At 37.6% G+C, this 22,687-nt stretch overlaps 1 protein-coding gene across 13 annotated transcripts in view; it reads right to left on the bottom strand.

The window, feature by feature from the left end:
* PLCB4 (phospholipase C beta 4) overlaps positions 1 to 22,687 on the bottom strand; it is a 410,467-nt gene that overhangs the window by 301,411 nt on the left and 86,369 nt on the right. Inside the window, exon 1 of one of the 13 annotated variants that reach the window (XM_030821967.1) lies at positions 11,672 to 11,708. The exons of the other annotated variants lie outside the window; for them this stretch is intronic. The gene's annotated coding sequence lies outside the window, so the exon portion shown is untranslated. Of the gene's footprint in view, positions 1 to 11,671; positions 11,709 to 22,687 lie in introns of those variants that run through there. 13 annotated transcript variants of the gene reach the window in all.

Here is a 22,687-nt window from a genome sequence, read left to right as displayed (position 1 = left end):
TGGTTGATCAATCATATATCCCCTATATACAACAAAATATATACATAATTTAGAATTTTAAGTTTAAATTTACTTTGAATTTAGCCCCTAAGGGTGAAATAATGTCTTTTAATTAAGTTATACTAAAGTTTTCACTAGTAAGCAATTGAGAAAAACCACATAAATACCAATATAATTTTAGTAAATAATTATTAAATATAAAACTTTACTTGAAATATATCTCGATAAGATGGATAGGGCTTTTAAAAAATTAAACCATACATCTATGAATATTACTTAATGCTAAAATAACGAAGTTTTACCATCAATTTTATTCCAATTTTTTATTTTTCTTCACATAAGTGCTGATAAAATGTTTATGCCCTAAGAAAAGTTTCAATCTCTGAACTCCTTTTGAGTTTTATGCCACCACAGAAGGTGATCCAAATTCAAAATTATTATTTATTTATTTATTTATTTTTTGAGACAAAGTCGCACTCCAGTTGCCCAGGCTAGAGTGCAATGGCACGATCTCAGCTCACTGCAACCTCCGCCTCCCAGATTCAAGCAATTCTCCTGCCTCAGCCTCCCAAGTAGCTGGGATTACAGGCTCCCACCACCACACCCAGCTAATGTTTTTGTATTTTTAGTGGAGACGTGGTTTCACCATGTTGTCAGAATGGTCTCGAACTCCTGACCTCAGGTGATCCACTGGCCTCGGCCTCCGAAAGTGCTGGGATTACAGGCGTGAACCACTTGGCCTGGCCAAAATTATTTTTAACTATCTATCGACTGATGATACAAATATGTTTCAAGCACAGTTTTGTTGCAGACAGTGTTTTTCTGTTTAGCACTTGGAATGTTTTTATACCATAGGACAATGTACCATATTAATATTTTGGAAAGATGAGATAAATATCTTCCTTCTATAAAATTAGATGAGGACAGGCAGGTGTTAGGCAGATCAGTTTTAAGAAAGAGTATACATAAAAGTTTAAAACATGGAAAGTAATCCCTTAAGAATCTCTGAACCCTTGCATGTGCTCCACTAGAATATTTTCATTTATGCCCAAGTGTATGCCTAAAGTCATCTTGAAAACAAGTAGGATCAAATCAAAATGTCTTTGCATACAACACAATGCCTTTCATGATTTGATGCAAGCTCACTTTCCATTTCCCACCCTTATCCATCTACACCCCTTTTCCAACACTAGCTTGAGCAACTGAATTACTTACATTGGTTCTAAGTTGCTTTCAAGCGGAACATGTGTCAAAATGACTTCCTCCCTTGATTATACTTTGCCCCCAAGCCTACTGCTATTTTAGACACAAGAAATGAGTCACTGAAATTTATACCAGCACCTTGGCCCTGTCTCAGTCCAGTCCCAAGGCTCTGCTTGATATTCGACACAAATTAACAGCAGTAGTTTATTTGGTTATCATCTTTAGGATAAAATCTGTAAAACAAACCCAAACCCATTCAACCATATCGTTTATTCCCACACTCCAGGAACACTATTCAGCAATTCCAGCATTTCATATATAGAGATGAGATTATTTTTATTACTTTGCTCTCCTGCCCCTACTAACATGCTGCTTTTATTTCTATTGGATATATTTTTTCACATTCTGCTTAGTGTCACAATGACCTGTGTATAAATCTGACTTTTTCTGTCTCCATGGGTCCACAGCCATTGATTCCATCTTCATCTGATTCCTTATTTGATTTCCAAGTTCCAACCACCCCTCCTTGAAAAATCTTTCTTTCTTCGCCACCAGTCCATCATTGTTGCTCCTTATATAATCATTCTTCCTCAGTTTCCTCCATTTGCACTCCCTTTGCCCACTGCTTCTCCCAGAAGTTCTTAAACTTTGCATGATACAATACCAGAAGTCACAGCCCCAAAATTGTGGTAGTTATCTTTTTCCAAGTCAGAGGGAAAAAAGCTTCTAACAGTTTCCTCATGTTAGAGTTTCTATTATTTTTCTTAAAAGTTTGCTATTTGACTGTCAGTAATAGCCAGCAAATGACTAAAATAAACAAACACTAAGGAAAACACAGAAATTACTTATATGTAGTTTAAGGGTTTTGTGTATATGCTCATGGGTTGGAATTTTATGCATAAAGTAAGATTTTATATTTCACTATTAAAACTGGTGCTTCTTCATATAATATGTATACATTTTCCTGTGTGTATGTATGTATACACTTATATACGTGTATATAACGTAAATAAATATGCAGTAGATATCAACATAAAATTAAGGTTTTTATCTGTTTGTCTGATAACACATGTAAAAATGGCCTAGTGAAAATGCTCAGATACTGCTGGATGGAGTGAAAATAGTTCAACCATTTTAGAAACCATTTTGGCAGTTTCTTACGCATCTGATCATGCATCTACCATACATCTACCACATGACCCAGCCCTTCCATTCTTATTTACCCAAAAGAAATAAAAACATGTCCACACAAATATTTGTAAACAAATGTTCATAGGAACTTTACTCTTAACAGCCTGACACTGGAAATATACACATGTCCATCAACAGGTGAATAAGGGGTAGTATGTGCACACAACTGAATATCATTCAGCAATGTAAAAAAAATATAGAGGAAACAATAGCATGGAGGAATCTCTGAAACATAATTCTGAAAGAAAAAAGCCAGATAAAAAGAACACATAGTTCCATTTGTATGAAATCCCAGAAAAAGCAAAAAGAATCTAAAGGTGACAGGAAAGCAGACCAGTGGTTGCCTGGGGCCAAGGGGTTGGGAAAAATGGACTTCAAAAAGACTGGAACAAGCTTTCTGGAGTGCCAGAAAGGTCCTAAATTGTGATTGTGGTGGTGGTGTACACATTTGCTAAGACTCATGCAATGCAAAATGAGCACTAAAGATGGATCCATGTCATTCCATGTAAATTATAGTTCAATAAAGTTAAGATACTTTAGCAAGCCCAGTGGACCTTTCACCAAATTTGGAGATAACATCAGGGATGATCTGATTTGCTATGAATATGGGCTTATGTGGTAGATGTGGGGTTTACTTCGAATGACTCTGCAGGAGGCAGATGAGGGGAGGGAGTAGAGTTTTTTTCTATAGAGTGAGCTGTCTATTCATTTTAAAGATTTCAGTGAGTTGATATTGTATCATTTATTGGAACTACCATAATTTCATGGATGAGACATGGACCTCTCTGAGAGGAATAAATTGGTGCACTCCAGCATAACATTTGCATTTAGTTTGGCACAACTTGGGCTTTAAGCAGTATGGGTAGACTCTTGAACTAAGAAGGACTATTTCTTCCTGATGCCAATCCACAGATTACTCCTTCCATGGTGAAATAAGGTTACTTGGACAGCTTATTGGAACTGAGAATCTTTAGTGCACTGTTTATCAGAGCTGAAAATATTTGGAGAATGTAGTTTATTGGAAGTGACATCTCTGGAAGCTAAACAAATGAATGTATAAACTGATCTGGAGAATGAGACCTAGAAGGGCTCACCCTTCTCCCCAGCACCCTAGTGTGACAATACAAAACAATGATGGTTCTTAAACCTGATTGCACTTCATCATCTCCTGGAGAGCTTGTTAGAACATAGATTTCTGGGCCCCATCCCCAGAGCTTCTGATGCAGTAGGTCTGGGGTGGGGTCTGACAATTTGCATTTCCAGAAATTCCCAGGTAATGCTGATGCTGACAGTGACAACCAATGCTGTATACCCGGTCTTCTGGACCTATGTCCTACTGTAGCTCTGGGATGGCATATCTATGAATCAACTAAAAAGAAATTTATTTATTTCACTAGCTACACCATCAGTATTAATAACAATAAAACAGGTCAAAAGAGAAAATTTCATGATTCTTAGAAAAGAAGATGGACAAATTGTTCCTGCCTCAAATAATCAAAAAATAAGATGAGTTTTTCTCAATTCTTAGATTACTAAGTAGCTTCTGTATTTCTGACATTAATTTTGCCACTCTCATATCGGCAAATGTGAATATTACACTATGTTCTGCTGATAAATGACAGTCATAAGTTCAAAATGTATATCATTTTCCAGTGTCAGATGACAAAGATAAGACAATTGTGAAGGAAGGACTAGTGGGTAAAAAGAAGTTATGTTAAAAGTTGGAAAAACAAGAAAGAAAACCACAAATAGCAATAGCAGCAGCAATTTCCCAGGGGAAAATAATTAGGCTTTAAAAAGCTTAATAGTCAAGGGACCAAGGAGGGAAGAAACATCTTAATTAGTAGGAAATGTAGATGAAAAGAAAACTACAATGTTAAAAAGGCTTGAAATATAAAATATTGCCAGGTAAAATTGAAAAGAAAAAAAAAAAAGAATAGGCCAGGTGCAGTGGCTCACACCTGTAATCCCAGCACTTTGGGAGGCAGAGGTAGACCAGGAGTTTGAGACAAGATTGGCCGACATAGTAAGACCAGAGTCTCTACAAAAATAAAAAATAAAAAAATTAGCTAGGCATGGTGGTACGTGCCCTCGGTCCTAGCTACTAGGGAGGGTGAGGGAGGGGAGGAATCCTTGAGGCTGGGAGATTGAGGCTGAAGTGAGCCATGATCACGCCACTGAACTCCAGCCTCGGCAACAGTGAGACCCTGTCTCCAGGAGGAAAAAAAAAAAACAAGAAGCAGCAGCAGTAGCAGCAAAACCAAGCCAAGAAATAAAGGAGTGTTGTTTATTTTTTTGTAATTATTTAATATAGCATTTAAAAATAAGATATACCTAGATATGGTAATTTGTGAAGGGGGATAATCAGTTTTTTAAATATTCTCATCTTATTTGGTGGATAAATATCCAACTCCAGGGAAATAGAAATCAGTGCGAGTTTCTCAGCACTGTAGAGGTCACAGCCTGAAGGAGTCAGATGCTCCACTGAAGGTGGCAGCGGGGAAGTGAATTTGGGGTGTGGAACATGGAACCTGTGAATAGTCACCTCACACGGCAAAGGGGGCTTTGCAGACATGATTAAATTAAGGATCTTGAGATAGAGAGGTGACTGTATTATCTGAGTGGGCTCAGTGTAATCACAAAAATCCTTTAAAAATGAAAGAGAGAGGAAGAAGGATCAAAGAAAGACATGTGACAACAGAAACGGAGGTCAGAGCGATTCAGCCATAGTCACGGGATGTGCACAACTTCAAGAAGCTGGACAAGGCAAGGAATACACTATCTCCCCCAGAACCTCGAGAAAAAACACGGTCCTGCAGACCTATTTGACTACCAACGTCAAGAAGTGTAAGATAACAAATTTGTGTTTTAAGCCACTAAGTTTACAGCAGTTTGTTACAGCAGCAACAACAGGAAACTAATTCAGATGCCTTGGGATGCTGGGTGGAACTGGAGAGCGTGTGTCTCCTCTAAAGGAAGAACACAAGTCTGCATTTTGCCAGATCTTCTAATTTATTAGGAGATGAGGTAAATCTGTTTGCATAAAGTTGGCAACTAGTAACACTGCAGGACCAAAAAGTATGGTCAAAACATTGACTACTGCTCTTTATTTTCTTATTGGGTAGGTCCAACCATGTGATGCATCTAACTAAGGACATAGGATGGATAAAACAATGCAATGCCTTTTACTGGCTCAATGCTACACCCCATACCACAGACCACACCAAAGCTTTGCAAGGCCAACCACGAGTTCAGCTGTTGACAGAGCTCCTATATTTACAGCCAGGAGGCACTGCAAGCAAAGCATAGTTCATCGTCTGCTCCCAAGTCTTCGGAAACTGAACTTCAGAGTGAGATTTTTCTTATATTCTAGATCATGGATGGGGTCAACCTGCTCTATGGAGTCATTCTACAAAATGAATTTATTTCAGAAAAACAATTTGCTCTTTGCAGATGAAAGGAATTATTAAAGTGCCAAACATTATTACTGAAACATGGCCAGACACATGGAAGTAACTTTTAAAAACAAAACAGAAAACCCCAAATTACTTTGCCTTAATATAATCCTTCTGTTAATTCTGTTCTTAGGGCAAGTTGACAGGGGAAGGGGAAAATGAGGTTTATCATGTTTGCAGGGACAGTGGCCTTTCTTAACATTCAGGCACTCAGCCAACAATATTTATTAAATGACAGCTTTCCAAAACACTAAACAAGAAAAGGTTAATGGAAATGCAAAATAAGTGTTAAGATGGTGTTTCTACACAGAAGACTTACATTGGAAGACATGGGAAGACTAAGATATAAAATATAATTAGAGAGTAATTAACAGTCTTTATCTACACTGGAGAGTAACACCAAAAGGTTTATAAACCAATGCACTATGCACTCAGGAGAGGGAGAGATGGACAGGGATTTGACCTATAGCAGTGAGGAAAGCTTCAGCAAGGTTAGGTTTTATGCTGAACCTTCAAGGATAGGTAGAATGTATGTAGAAAATGAGTAAGATATTCAACTCAACAGTGAATTGGCTTGGTGACTTCTCTCTTATTACGGAATCTTAAGTTTTTAGTTGAAGCTGAAAACATACTAAAACCGGCATTAAATGGTGATCCTTTGTTATATGATGAATTTATAAACGATGCAAGCGCTCTGCCAAATATGGAAGATCGATTGATATTTCTTTCTATTCCATTGAGGCTTAAAATTATGAGGAGGGGAGAAATAGTCACTATTTCCCACAATTCTCCACTTACATAATACACAACTGCACAAATAAATGCAGATAATATGTTTCTGCCACCTCCAATTACATCATCAGATGAAATATTTAAAGTAGAAGTCTCAGATAGTGTTGCAACTCAGTAGAATGATGCTTAAATTTATAAACTGAATTTATTTTTCTTAAAACGTGGTTCTCTGAGTTATTTTTTTTTGCCAAAAGTGACTTCAGCAAGTGTTTGCAAAACTTGTTCTGTCCTTTCCTCTCAGAGAAAAGCAACTATAAATTAAGTAGCTTGGAAAACAAGACTAGAATAAATATGCACACACAGATTCTTGTTGTTCTGCACTATAGGTTGTCAACTATACATTAGCCCTAACAAAATACGGTCTCTGGTTTTAATTTTTGAATAGATAGCTGCTGAATATTTTTGCAGTTTTGTTCTAAGGATTGCACACTGTACTTTTTAAAACTACTGGAATATTCTCTTGCATTCTTTTGTGAGCAAGAAAACATAAACTGTCTATTAAATGATGTACCTTTGAAAGTCACTATATATTTCTTTGTAGCATTTTGAAGGGGGACTGTAAAAGAAGCTTCTGAGTTCTTACCATATGATGTGTAACTCCAAGTTATACAATGTGGATTTCTTACAGAAAATACCCGAATAAACCCATTGTTTATAAATCATATTCACAAAAAAAACCTATGTCAGGGTGTGAATAAGAGCTTAAGGAGCTGTGTGAGTTTTCAGAGATGAGTCTCATATTCCACTGAAGTAGTGACTTGTGAAAAGGAGCAAACCAAAAATGGGAGTTTCATGGTACCGTCAAAGAACTCAGTGTGAGCACTTTACAGCCCCTAAACAACTTTATGGTGCTGGTATAACTCATTCATTTTGACCATATCCCTGCTGCTATGTTAGATATTCAAAAACTGCTTCTTCATGACCAAAGAGATTGTGGTACATTTTAACTTTCTGCCTCCAGGCCATTTTGAGAGTCCGGCAATTCAGACAATTAGCTTTCTGGATAGCTAGGGTTTTACCGGCTCTGTGAACCCACAGAGGGGTAGATCCAAATCAACTCCAGTTCTTGTTAGGTACCTGAAGGTAAAGCTGACTGAAACTACGGCCCACAAACACGCAATGTCATGAATTACGATTATTACAAGGATAGAGCTTTCTGTTTCTGAAGAAGCAGTGTGAACCAACTTATATTTCAGGCTAAATGATGAGGTGACTGCATCCTCAAACACAATCTTCGTAGGAAACAGCTGCCTGAAAGAGGGATTTTTTTTCTTTATATCCAGAGAAACCAGATGTGTCGACCCAAAGAACCTCTCAGAACATGGTTTACCTCCATGTCTTTGCATCTCTATTTATGTTATCTCACCAGCCATCTCATAAAATGTGATAAGAATCAATAAAGTCATTGGAAAACATCTGTACCAAGTAAAAAACAGATAATCTAAGCTACTGTTGTTAAAACTTTAGTTCTGTCAGAAATAAATTAGTCCTAACAAACTAAATATTAATTTGTAAGAAAGTGTTGTACAACATGCATTCCTAAGTATGAAAGTAACTTGCATGAAATAAAACTGATCGAAGCACAATTTTGAAGAAATAAACTAATCACAAATCACTTGCAATCAGTAAATCCTTCTTTGGAGAGAGACAAAAAAGAACGTAAAGGTTGGGGAAGGAATGCAGGAACTTTCTCCGGTGATGGTAATGTTCTATATCTTGCCAGAACTGATTTATCCAGGTGCATCCATTTGTTGAAAGTTCAAGCTATGTACAAGTAAGGATGTGCGCATTTCATCGAATAGAAATTTCGTATGAAAAACCGATAAGAAATATTGAACTCCAGTTAATAATAAGCATGCTGGAATATACAAACTATGCCTGCAGTTTATTTTTAAATGCATCAAAAATAAGACAGTGAAAGACAGAGGGATAAGTGGATGGACAGACAGATAATAAGGGCAATAAAGTGTTAATGGTAGAATCTAAGTGGTGAATACACAGTTGTTCATTGTAAAATTCTTTCAAATTACTATATGTTTGAAATTTTCATAAACAATGTTGTGGAGGAAAGTACAACGGGAAGGAATCACTGAAGAATTTGAAGTATCACACCAGCACCCCACTGCCCACTTCCTTCCCTTCGAGGAGTTCAATTCACATGGTATCTAGAACCCTGGCAGAGTATCTATTTATTTATTTATTTATGAGACAGAGTCTTGCTCTGTCATCCAGGCTGGAGCGCAGTGGCACGGTCTCAGCTTACTGCAACCCCTGCCTCCCGGTTTCAAGCGATTCTCCTGCCTCAGCCTCCAGAGTAGTTGGGATTACAGGTGTGCACCACCACGCTGGGCTAATTTTTTTTTTTTTTTTTTTTAGAAATGGGGTTTCACCATGTTGGCCTGGCTGGTTTCAAATTCCTGACCTCAAGTAATCTTCCTGCTTCGGCCTCCCAAAGTGCTGGAATTACAGGCTGGCAAAGTATTTACATTGAGAACTCAAGACACATATTTCACAAGCTGAGATGTGGAAGGTTTTTACGAAAATCAACTGCCCAAAACTGGATTATTACATTGGAAAATTGTGTGTTAAGTGAGAGGAAGGAAGCAGCTCCTCACAAATAAAGTTTCTATATTTAAATTCACAGGGAGATAAAGTGGAGCACCTGCAAGCCAGATTGGGCAGAGGATACCACAGAAGACTCAGGTTCAAGATGCAAATCAAACTCAATGCATTTAAAAGGCTCCTGACTGGCAGGACACGAGGGCAGACAGGAGAAGAGGATGAGCCCTTGGTGGTTGTAGCAACCGCAAAGGGAGACTTGGGCTGACAGGCAGGAGTTGGGGCTGCCAAAGATAACGAGTCCTGGAAAAGACTGCTGTGGAAGTTCAGCAGAGGTGACAATCCCACACATTTCTTCCAAAGAAAATAAGCCATACATCATCAGTTATATCAGCCACAAAGGGGCCAGTGTCTCCAGCTAGTCATTCCCCTCAATCACATCTCAGTCATGAGCTTCACAAACTGACTGCCCGCTATGGACAGACAACGTCCATTAAGTGAAAAACAATGACCTGAGCAGTTATTTGGTTTCTGGTGGTGTAGCTCCTCGCTAGTCAAAGTGTGGTCCCTGAAATGATGGCATTAGCAGCACCTGGAATCCTGTTAGCAATGCAGAATCTCAGGCCTCATCACCCCACACCTGCTGTGGTACGATATGCAGTTAACAAAATCACAAATGATTCACATGCACATTAAAGTGTGGAAAACAGTGGAGTGATCCGACAACAAGCCCATAGACCGAGTCTCAATTACTTAGGTCTTCTCAACAGCAGCTTCATCAATAGCGTTATCTTCAGAGAAGACAGGTGCAGGTAAACAGGTAAGTAATATTAAGCCTTGCACACCTTGTCTCCTGGAAGCACCTTCTCCTGCTCTATAATGCTTCAGTTCTAGCCTCCATCTGTGTAAGATAACTTACCCCAAAGCCCCTGGAGAGTCTATAAAAATAAAACACAGTTGAACTTGTGTTGAAAATTTGGAAAGTTTCATGTGCTTTAATGTGTCTGGAAATATTCTGTATCGTTGGAGAGTGGATCACTTTGCATGTAATTGCTCTTTAATGCAAAAAGCACATAAAGTGGTTTATTTACAACAGGTAATAACTACCAAAGGAATTCTTAGGCCACTGTCCCTGTTTCAGCTCTAAAAGATAGCTGTGAAAGTTCTTCATGCACCCTTAAAAATTGCCACAGAATGTTGCATATTATTCATGTATAAATCTGTTGAAAATAAGTTTATTTTAATGGTCATGCTTTGTTTACTTAAGTCATTATAATTAAGATTGTTTATGCTCAAATATCTGTGGCTAGTCATGGTTTCACCTTCTGTTTCATAACTACATGTGTGTTTAAAGCGTGCCTAACTGAAAAAATAAAGTATGCAAATATGAAATATTTTTCTAAAACTATTCAAAGCCAATTATTCGGTACTAACTGCAAGTTTCATACTTCAGCATCACTCCTCTGTCCATGAACATGTGCATATTGTATGAAAAAATGGGTTTTAGAAACATAATTACCAAATACACAAACCAACTTTCTAAGTTGTTAATTTTTACTCTCTGATTTCAGAAAGGAATTTTACATAACGGCTCATTAACCTTCCAAGATATGAATAAGTACATGTTCATGTTCAAAGTATATTTTTATTCTCACTTCTTATTTAGGAAAAGAGACTTGAAAATAAACATTTTACCCATCTGAATATGGCTGAACAAAAAAAAAGTGGCAATCAAAACAAAATACTGAAATATGTCCCATATTTTCATTACTAATTATGAAAAACAAAAATGAATTAACTCTTTAAAATTTATGCCTTATAAAAAAATGTTTAACATCATCTGTGCTTTATCACATTATATTTAAGTATTCACAGAAAGTATTATCAAGGGACTTTTTTTAATAGATCTTATTTCTTAGAGCAGTTTTATGTTCATAGCAAAGCTGAGCAGAAGGTACAGAGATTTCCCAAATATCCCCTGTCCCCACACACAGTTAATTTTTAAAATATGGAGTGTGATAAATAAAACACACCAAGAAATCCTACCAGCCAAGCAAATCATACTATACGTGTCTTACGGAAAACTCTATTTGAGTTATAGTTAGGTTTAGGAAAATTTTATAAAAAGAGACACTAAAATAAATACCTAATTGATGCCAAAATTACCACAAAATCATAGTGTCTAATATACTTTGTTGGCATAATTTTGTCTTCAATTTCTCTCTTATAAGAAAGTCTAAAGAAAAAAGCAATAACAAATATAACAATTTCCATGAAAAGTTTGCGTTCCCTAAGCAATATAGTATTTTCTATCACTAAACACAGCGATATCTGCTTACCTTCAGGGACCATGAGAATAAAACTGTGATAGCCCTCTACAAACAATAAAAACCATAAACTTATCAAAACTGCCCCCTCTATATAAATCTTAACTGCTATTCCTAAAGCCATCTTTCAGTATGCTTTCTTACCTGAAAAGGAGTCAGTAGGATTTCAACCTCACTCAGTCAGAAACAGGCACTGGAGAGCACGCCTGAGGCAGGTGGAGAACTTCAGAGGCAATCACAGGTCTAGGATAAGCTCGCTCCTTCCAGAACCGGAAGGGGCAGGAGCCTCGGGATGAATTAGCCGGAGAAGCCAGGGACTATAACGCCGGTCCTTTCACGCAGAGTGCTATCCCTCCCCTACAAAGTGAGAGGCTGGGCAGACAGTGCCCACAGCCACAACAAAATATCCAGACAGAGTGGCTGAAAGAGACTCTTTCAACTACCCTAAGCCGAACAACAAATACAGCAAAGGCTTGTCACAGGCATATTGCCGAGGAACACCGCCGGGGAATGAGTAAGAGGCCCCAAACATAACAAGAGCCACCTGATCAGAGGTTGGGTGTTTGTTTATAATAGGAGGAGTAAAATTGGAAGCCCACACCTGAACTCTTCCTTAAAACAAATCTTCGTTTTTTTCTATACTGAAGTCTACAAAAAATTCAAGACATAAACTGAAAGAAAGGCACAACTGCCCACAATTCAGGAAATGTAGTAACTTGGTTATAATATATTCATAATCTTTGTTCCAACCTCCCCAGTCGGGCTGGCATCTTTTACTTGTTTTTCTCCTTTATAATACCTTCAGAGTTCAAGAAAGGAAATAAAACTTTAAAAATTTTTAAGTTACAAGTAGCACTGACATAAAGAAAAATAAGAACTAATGTCTAAAATGAGATCTAGAGATTATCTCCCTTGCACAGATAGTAAAATGTTGAGACTTTTGTCCTGTTGGTATAAATCAAGAGGATTTTAATTCCACATGAAATTAACATGCTCACACACACACACACACACACACACACACACACACACACCCCTCCCCAGGTTTACCCATCCATCAGTGACAGCGTTACAATAAAAAATTTGGCATTTCCCAAAATGCTCAGAGAATGTAAAATGTCCTGCAAAACAAGGTTCCAGGATGAAGTTTTAGGATAGCCAATGTACACTAATGTAAGTAGAATTCTATACTGTAGGATTTCTCCAAGTTTTTAGTATGCTTATATTCATTATAAATCTGTTAGAAGAGATTTTATGCTGTGTCTCCCACATTTAGTTAATCATAGGACCCTGTATTTGAGAGGCATCCAGAGAGAAATTGTATTTTGTGAGAAAGATTCGGAACGTGCTAAAAACTCCCGATTTCATTTGCCAATTTTTAATCCACCAAGCTGACATTGTGACAAGTTTTCAATGCACATACTAAAATCATTAAATTATTAGGCTCCCCATCTGTCCCAACTTGTACTACTATCTCTAAAAATTACAGTGTGATCAGTACTAGATTTCACACTATAAAGCTTTCCCAAATGAAAGTATAAGGAATAATGTTTAGTGGTGTTTAGTGGATATTTAGTATATGCTTTGCATTACACTAGAACATATAAGAAACAGCATGGTTTGTGCCCTCGAGAAGCTGGACATTTTGTTTTGAACCTCAGCAGTTGCTATAGCGGGCATGTGCCGGTACTGTGGCCATCCATTTGCTCTCAAAAGCAGACTGTCAGACCTCAGAGATGAACATTCAGCCAATATATCCTACAGAGTGGGCACCCAAGCCAAAATACTGATGCAGGCTAGAAGTAACCATAAAAAACACCACCCAAATGCAATAGCGTTTGCTGCATATGTGCACATTTCAACCACTTTTACACAGGCAGACTCAAGAGGAAGAAACTGAGTCACGGCACCTCCAGCAAACCACGTGTAAAACCTGACTCCACCTCAAACGTTTCTATCGGTCTCAAGTCCTAGCATCCTGCAGTTCCCTCCACCTCCCCAGCAATCTCCTGACAGTCTATTGCTCTTATTTATATTGAAAAGAGAGTTTTCAGGATAGAACCACTAGAATAGACTGGTGGTTCACAGCTACTCCACAAAGATAATTAAGTCAACACTGCATATATTCATCCACTTGACTACTCAAGAACAAACTACTTCACAGAAGTTATTTTTCCCAATCATGTCCCTGAAAGGTTGAAGTCTTTCTAAACTGAGTTATGCTCTTCTAATGCTTCTAATAAGAAAATATTTAATATAATTTTAAAATGTCTTTAGTTGATATAGATTCTAATCAGTCAACAGAATCATAACTAAAATATTGTATTTAAGAGACTGTCTTATGATGAGAAAAATATTTTACTTAAAAAGTGATTCAGAAGACATGGGATGGTTTGATGTTGGGCAAGTCACTTAATTTCCCTGAGCCCCAGTTTCTTCATCTGTAATACAGCAATAAAATCACTTCCCTCACAAGGGTGCATGCAAATAAAAAAAAAAAGACTCCAAAGATTGGGGCAACTATTAGATACACATTATAATAACACTATAACATCTTGAGAAAATATTCTTTCAGCCACCATTTACTGAAGGCCTGCCATGTGACAAAAAACAGGGAGCGGAACAGTCACTGTTTAATATGAAAACGATGCAGCTGTGTGTCATTATAATCAATGGATATAGTCTGGGACGTTTTAAAAATTAATTGGTAAAGTAACACAAGTTTATTGAAAAAGTTCAGATCACAGAAGGAATAAAGTTAAAAGTAAAAATACCCTTCATCTTTTGTATTAATTATAACCACTGCTTAGTTTTAAGTTTGCCCATAATCACTTTTTTAGATGACTCATGCAAAATACAGTTTCCTTTCATTAAATGAACTTACTTCGTTTACATTCTGATTTCTAATAAGCAGGTGGTTCATATTAATTCTATTATTTCAATTTATTATGCTTCCTGGTTTGATATTTTCTCTTGTTCTGATGTTTGCAACGTAATTTATTTACATATGAAATGGAGGCTAAACAATTACGGTATATAGAATGTAATAAAAATGTGATAAATCGTGACCATGTAAAAAATAGTAAGTAGCATGATCAAGAGATTGGAAAAATGGAAGAAAATATGAATGTTCACATTTTAAATTTTTCATAGTTATGACTCAACAGATAAGTGAATAAATCTATAAGCATAATATTTTATTATTCCCATTTACAAAAATCTATTACCACAAAAAAGAAAAAACAGAATATAAACATAAATTATACAAAGAAAAAAACATAGAGGATATTATATAATCTACGAAACAAAACATCAAAGGAGGAACAAGTTCTGCTTCTCCAGGAACCCACCTAAGGCTTCAACCTCTCTCTTCCCAATTAGGGATTTTGGCCATGACCTTGCAAAAAACCCACCTGCTGGGGCTCTAGGAGACACATATTTTGACTCTGCTCAGATTCGCTCCAAATTTGGCAGATATTCTTCAGAGGCTTAACATTTGGGGTTTAGCTATTCTCTACTTTCAGTGAAAAATTTCCCCCCACTTTTAGTTATTTTTTTCATCCCAGCAGTTTCAGAAAACAGAGTCGACATGTTTACTCAAGTTCCTTTAACAGAAACCCATCTCCCAATTTAGTTTCTTATTATTTTCTACATTCTTTAGTTTTCCACCTCTCCACTACCCCTTCTAGCCACTGTTCCCCTTCCAATCTCTTGGTACTAAAATCAGTGGCTGAGCCAGCTTCCATGGCCTGCAAAAGACAACTGTGTGCATCTCTTACCATCCCCGGGTTCAGTGATGTCAAATTGCTAGCTTAAAATTGGCCATGGTAAAAATATTTAAACCCCAGAAATTGGCAAAACTACAAATCATCTCCACCCCACCAAGTGGTTAAATGTTTACCAGCATGCCCCTGGAAAGGTCTGTACATTTTAAAAAACAACTTTTTAAAACAATATTTAAAGTAAGACTATAAATATTTTTACTGAGAACAAGAAAAGGCTTTTAGGCTTTTTTTTAAATGAGCTGGTACAGACAGCTTGATATTGCACCTCCACAAGATGCACTGGTATAATATATTTATTATTCATATTTACAATAGTTTATTACCACAAAAAAGGTAAAACACAACATAAATGTAAATTATAGAAAGAAAAAAACATGGAGGACGTTGTACATTCTAGGAAACAAAACACAATTGATGAACGTAACTACCACAGGACTAGTAAACATGAACGAAGACTGTGTTTCCAGAGCAAATACCACCCTTTCCAATTCCCTTTCATATAAATATACAGCATCTTTTCCCCTAGTAGCTCTGAATAGCATATTGAATCTGTTTTTTGACTCTCATTACTGAGGAGTTTAAGAAAGCACCAACATATTCATTCACCGTGACGTGACAGTTAAGAAAATTTTTTAGGTACAGGTATACCTCTGCCTCTCTCTTTCCTCTTGCCCAATACCCAAAACATACACAAATCGCCACACTTTTGCTTCCTTTTCCTCCAAAAGTCTATGGATTAAAGACAAAACAATTATGTAATAATGTCCTTGATCCTTCCAACCTTGCAAAAGATTGACTTTAAAGCTGACAACCCAGGATGCTCAGGGTAAAGTCAACTTATTGTTCCAGGGAACAAGGGACAAATTAGCAGAGAACATTATTTTAAAGCATGGTATGACATTCTAATAAACACTGCCAATTCCGTCTGCCTGGGTCATCCACTCTAATGAATCACAAAACTAAAAGATTTGACAAAAAGAAAAAAGAACATGCCAAAGAAATAAAGGATATAAACTTAAATATCATATGAATTAAAATTCTCATCAATGTTCCTCCAGCTCTTCATGCTGGCTGCATTAAACATCTATTATAGTATCAGTGATTATCGGCATTAATGTATTCTGCCAATTGTATTAGTGTTAATTTTACTTTATTAATAATTATCTTTTCATATCACAGAATGGAACCTCTGTTTTGATTCACCAGGTAACAAACACTCTTTTTTGTAGACTCTAAAAAGTGAAAAAGCAGTTACCTTTCAAGTTAGAACAGAATCCACAGAACAATAAAAATGCTTCATAAGTTCTTTTGTCTACATATTTTATTCTACTCCAAGAAAAAAATATACAAAGTCCAATATAAGCAATGCTGGTTATTATTCAGAAGACATAGCTTCACTTTTGTCTCTTTGAGTCGATAAAATAAAATTTATTTCACAGAATATGATTTGTGCACTGGCAATGGCTGCAAGCCAAACTTTCCTATGAGCAACCAAACACTGGTAATCAACAGCTCCTGGGTGGTAAAATCAGCCAGACAGCACAACATGGTAGGTAGGAGCAGCGGATTGCACTCCAACAAACCTGGGGTGGCATCAGAGCGATTTGATTTGGGACAAGTTAACCTCTCTACTGCCCATCTTCTCGCTGAGTTCACAAGCCAATGTTATCTTCCCTATAAAACTAGAACTTTCCCTTTAAAATTGGTAAAAACTATGAACCACTTAGGATAAATGCTAACCATAAAATGCAATTCTAAAAAAGGCAAGGGATTACTTAACATGTGGAAAGAACCTAGGTTTTCAAATCAAATAAGCTGCGTTCAAACCCTAGCCCCATTACGTATCAGCTGTTTATGGGGCATTGGACTAATTACAAACCTTATACACTTGTTTCCTTATTTGTAAAATTGGGATAATGATATCGATCTAAAAACTTTTACATATCTCAAATAATCCCTGTCTCAAAAATAATTAGTATTTATCTGTCTAATCCACAGCCTGACAGAGTCAGTGCTGAGATGTCAGCTGCCTTGCTGCTTGAGATTTCACTGTTCGAATCACTTGCTAATGCAACTCTGGCTCGCCTTCTGCTTTCACTCAACTTGGAAGCACTTCTCCTCTCTAGCAAACTATCTGAAGACCTGCCACTACTAAAAGTCCTTTTCATGCTATTTCAGGCTGCCAGCATGAGTAATTTCCCAAGAGAAAGAACCTTATTTTCTAGTATGTTCTGCTAATCCTCCAAACCTGAAGTCCAGAAGAAACCTCTCTGTTTTCCACAAGGCTTCTCCCTTTTCTATACCCTTGCAGGCTCTCCCTTCTCACAAAGATACACAGAACAAAGGAGCAGAAGTTACTTCCACCATTGCCTAGGTCTAGAAAACAGCTTGTAACTATTCTTTGTCATTATAAGAAACCAGCTCCTCACTCCAAGCTCACTTTCTGCATTCTTTTTTAGTTGCGAAAACTGAAATTGATTCTATTTCTTCAGGAAGCTATAAAACATGCATACACACACAGAGGCACATATTTTGTTGTGGTTTCCTGTCACCAAGCAAAAATTATAAAATACTAAAAACATCAGCTGCCCAATTTAACTCTGTGCCTTCATTTACTCAACACGTATCTACTGAGTGCCCACCATGCTCCTGGCGCTGCAACAGGTGCCAGGTGTATACGGATAAGTAAACAGGCATGGTCCACTTCCTTGAGGACCTAACTATCCTGAACTTCTTTCATCTTTTCCCCAAGCCAGGTCACGCTTCTAATGAGCTCTGGTTTCCAAAACCTAGCCCAGGGCAGGGTAGGACAATTAAGGGCTGCATCTAAATAAGCCACAGCAAATGTTAGAGACCCCCCCACTCCCGGCCACAATTCTCTACTAATCAGATGAAACCTGCAAATAAAGGTGGTCTCTATCATGCCACCAAACGGTGTTGGATCCAGCTCACCCTGCTGTCCTGGCTAGAACTGAGGAGCAGCCCCTCAGCGACACAGGTCCTGTGGCAGCTTTAGTGTGGAGGGACGTTCAGCTTGTCTTCCTGTAGTATGGCCACCTCTTCTCCCTAACTATGGGCAACTAAACAGGCCCAAAATCTATCAGAAGCCTTCTGAAGTTCACGAGCACACTGAACGGTAATAGACCATTGTAATAATTTCACCATCCATGCAAGCCACAGTTAATATCTTGCTACCTCTTTGGAACCATAATATTTAATATTAATGTTTAATATTTAAACATAATATTTCAAAATAGATACTGAGCAAGATGAAGCCAGTTTCTTTCACCATCTTTATGTCTGTGAAAACTCTCATCAAGCCAAGCTCTCTCCCCTCCTGGGCTCACTGTGTATAGAGGAGCTACTGCTAACAGAATCATCTTGATTAAGAATTCATATACTGTAAAAGCCATCAGAAAAACATAATCAGAATACAGGGAAATTATATGATCAGATAATCAGCAAAATCTTCAGATGCAGATTAACTTATTGTTCAATTGATGAGTCTTAAGTATGTCCATGAATTGCTTTTAAAGAGGTCTTGGGAATTAAGAAGATCCCTCTTATCACACAAAAACATGCGAAATCTCTTCATTTATTTTAAACTCAGAGATGAAAAGACACCTTTTACTTTTTGCACTATATTCAATATATAGTAATCCTATGTTAATCATGGATATCATACACTGTCCTCTTGGTAACAAAGGGACACTAGTCCCAACGGTCTCCAACATGTACTTGAGAAAGCTTAAAGCTCTCTGATGTTTCAACAAATAAGTATCTGTCAAGGATAAAAAAAAAAGGATCAATTTAAGGCCATTTTCTAAGTAGTCTGATTTAAAATTCAGGAGTAACCAGACCTTCTTAGATAATAACTTGGATAAAAATCACCCATAGATCTTTCCACAAAGCAACCTAAACTGGCCTTCTAGAGACCAGATAAAGTGGTAAGGGACTTTAGGGCTAATCATTCAGATAATAGCTTTACTTGGATTGGCTTAATAATACAGGCCTGAATTCATTTAAACATCTTTCTGCTTCACTTTCCCTAAGACAATTCTAAAAACAGTACATCTTTGTATTTTAGACGAGTGATTCTCAGAGTGTAGGAGCCATTAACACTAATAATCCACAAGTTGATTTTAGATGATTTACAGATTCAGTATGGAATAAGACAGACTCTCCTAGTAGAAAAATTTAATCCCTGACTCTGAACTGATTGCATCAAATAGTCTCAACCCTGTAAGAGCATGCCTTTAAAATCTCTCTGTCTCCATAAAAAAAGGACGTCCTCTGACGCAGGGTTTTTGACAGCCAGTGGCATGTACTCAGGATTGAATAACACTGAATGGTTTTCACTGCTTAGTTTTCATTGGGTATCTACTATTTGCACACATAATAGTTTTCCATTTAAGATAGAGGCATAAGGTTTCTCTTTTAAATACTGTTTTGTATGGTTAAAAAAAAAAAACGTGAGAGTGGCCGGGTGCAGTGGCTCATGCCTGTAATCACAGCACTTTGGGAGGCCAAGGAGGGTGGATTACATGAGGTCAGGAGTTTGAGACAAGCCTGGCCAGCATGGTGAAACCCTGAATCTACTTAAAAAAAAAAAAAAAAAAAAAAAAAATTAGCCAGGTGTGGAGACATTTGCCAGTAGTCTCAGCTACTTGGGAGGCTGAGGGAGGAGGATCACTTGAACCTGGGAGGTGGAGGCTACAGTGAGCTGAGATCGTGCCACCACACTACAGCTTAGGCAACAGAGCAAGACTCTGTCTCAAAAAAAAAAGTGAGAAACATTAAATAATAATAGAAGTAAAATACAACTATGGCAAAAAGCATGCAGATGGTATCGTATGACTGATATTGGGAAACACTGTTTGAAAATACTTGTAGTGTAGTGATTATAATAGCCTGGGTTTGAATCCTAGCTTTGAAACTTCCTTCCTGTGTGACTTTAGGCAAGTTACTTAGAATCCTTGTGCCTTGGTTCCCTCATTTGTAAAATGGAGACAAGGATAGTACCTACTTCAAAGGGTTATTGTGAAGATAAATGGTGGAACAGGTAAAGGGCTGAAATGCTAGCTGACATATAGGAAGAATTCACCATAAATTAGTTTTGCTTGTTTGAGATAGGGTCTCACTCTGTTGCCCAGGCTGGAGTGAAGTGGCATGATCACAGCTCACTGCAGCCTCAAACTCTTGGGCTCAGGAGGCTCCTTAGTCACAGTCTCCCAAATAACTAGAACCACACACCATCACACCCAGCATAAATGAGCTACTACCAGTAGAATTACTAGTATTTTGTAAATATATCTAGATAAGTAATTATATACTCAAACTCAACTCTTTGGTCTGTGAATTACAATGTAAGAGAAGGAGGCTTCTTCAGGGACTCTCGTATAGATGAAAGGGAAAGCTCATTTTGTTTCATTTTTTAAATAAAACATCAAACAATTGAGGAGTTTTGTAAACCCATGTGACTCCCCAGGAATGAGAAAATCAAGTGTACGATCTTGAATTCCACACTATAACTTCCTTCTCTCCCTACTTAAAGGTTCCAATTTTTAATTACTAAGAGTTAAAAATGAGGCTGCCATTCCTTACCCATATGACACCAACCAAAATGTATTTAAACCAGACACAAGGTTCCTCCAGCATTTTAACATTCTGCCCAATTCATGCAGCATCCCAAGAATTGCTGTCTTCATGAATGTTACCACAGTAAATGATTTTTTGTTTAAATTATAGCCACTTTCCATGCAATGAGACTTTTTGAAAATCTGCTCGAATATAAAAGGCAAGTGGGTATCTCTTATTTATCTTTTTTTTTATATGATTTTTCTCTGTCCTTGGCTTCCAGGGGAATTCCTCTATTTGTTCATGTAGCTTAATGTGAGCATCTTGATGAATCAGAAAATGCACTGGGGAAGTCACTTCATATTAACATTGTGTGCCTTCTTCACTCCACTCCATTTAGCAGGCATTTTGGACTAAAATAGGGAAGAACAGAGGAAGAACATTGTGCAGTGACATGGACTAGTGATCCGTGAGGTCCAGCCAAGCTCCGTGTCTGCTCTCTGGGGGATAATAAGGCCTCCTGAATAATCAACTTGAGTTGATCCATCTAGTTGAACTAGTTATCAGCTCCACTAAAGCCCAAAGAGAGGAAGGAAGGAAGTGAAGGAAGGAAGGAAGGAAAGAAGGAAGGAAGGAAGGAAGGAAGGAAGGAAGGAAGGAAGGAAGGAAGGCAGGCAGGCAGGCAGGCAGGCAGGCAGGCAGGCAGGCAGGCAGGCAGGCAACCCTGTAACCAACATGAAGGAAAATGGTTAACAATAAAATTAATGCTGATTGCAAATGTAACCTTCAAGATTCACAGAGCCCAGTAATCCCTCAAAGAACAGATAATACGATCTGACTGCTTTTGAATGTCAAATGTACCTGAAAGAAATAGCTATGTAAATTGCCATAGCAAGCTACATACTAAGAGTCTAAAGTTAATTTCTAAAACCTAAGTCATTGCCCCTTCCCCTCTCAATTCTGTCAGAATTAGACCTTCACTTCTCTAATTTTTCCACGTACAGTACTCACACCTACAGAGGCAGTTAGTCCTTCAGCATGAATATGAAACAGGTCTGCAGTGCTAGGCTACCTAGGTGCAAACCTCAGGTCTGTGCAACACTGGCATGTTACTTAATCTTTCTGTGCCTCAATTCCATCATCTAAGAATGGGACTGTAATAGCACCTACCTCATAAGCCTGTTGAGAACTGTATCCAGCATAGTTAGTGCCATGTCAGTGTTACATATTGTGAGTAATGGTCATATGTGACCTGTACATGACTTCTCAAATACATTGAGAGAGGTATTGCCCATTTTATAGATGAGGAGACTGCATGTTTCCAGTGTTAAAGAGCTGCCCACAGGACTTCCAGAAACAATCTGGAGATGAAGAACAAAAGTACCCATGGCAGATGACTGAAGAAGCACTGAAAGTGTACAGAAAAAAGGTCTTCTTAGTGGCCATCATAATTTTTTAAGTGTTGATAGCTTATTCATACATTGCACAGTCTATGACTGGAAGAATTTAACAGACTAAGACAATGGATATTGACCTATAAAGAGAAGGTCTCTATTTATGATGTTTGCTATTGGCTGTCTCAAAACATTCTCTCCTCACTCGTAACTTCTTGTCCATACCGTATTTGTCTTGTGTGTTCTAGAGGCACCTGACAAAAGCGAGAAAGAGCTAAAGTGGGCACGATGTAGGTATAGTCTACCAGGTTATGTTTATGCCACATGTCTTACTCCCTGGGAGTTTAGCTACAGAGCACAAAGGAAATGGGGCATCACTATTGTCCCAAAAAACATCAAGTGAG

Source organism: Nomascus leucogenys, chromosome 11 (assembly GCF_006542625.1).
Source record: "Nomascus leucogenys isolate Asia chromosome 11, Asia_NLE_v1, whole genome shotgun sequence".
In the NCBI taxonomy this organism is placed as follows: Eukaryota; Metazoa; Chordata; class Mammalia; order Primates; family Hylobatidae; genus Nomascus; species Nomascus leucogenys.
This window is presented reverse-complemented; position numbering and strand designations above follow the sequence as displayed.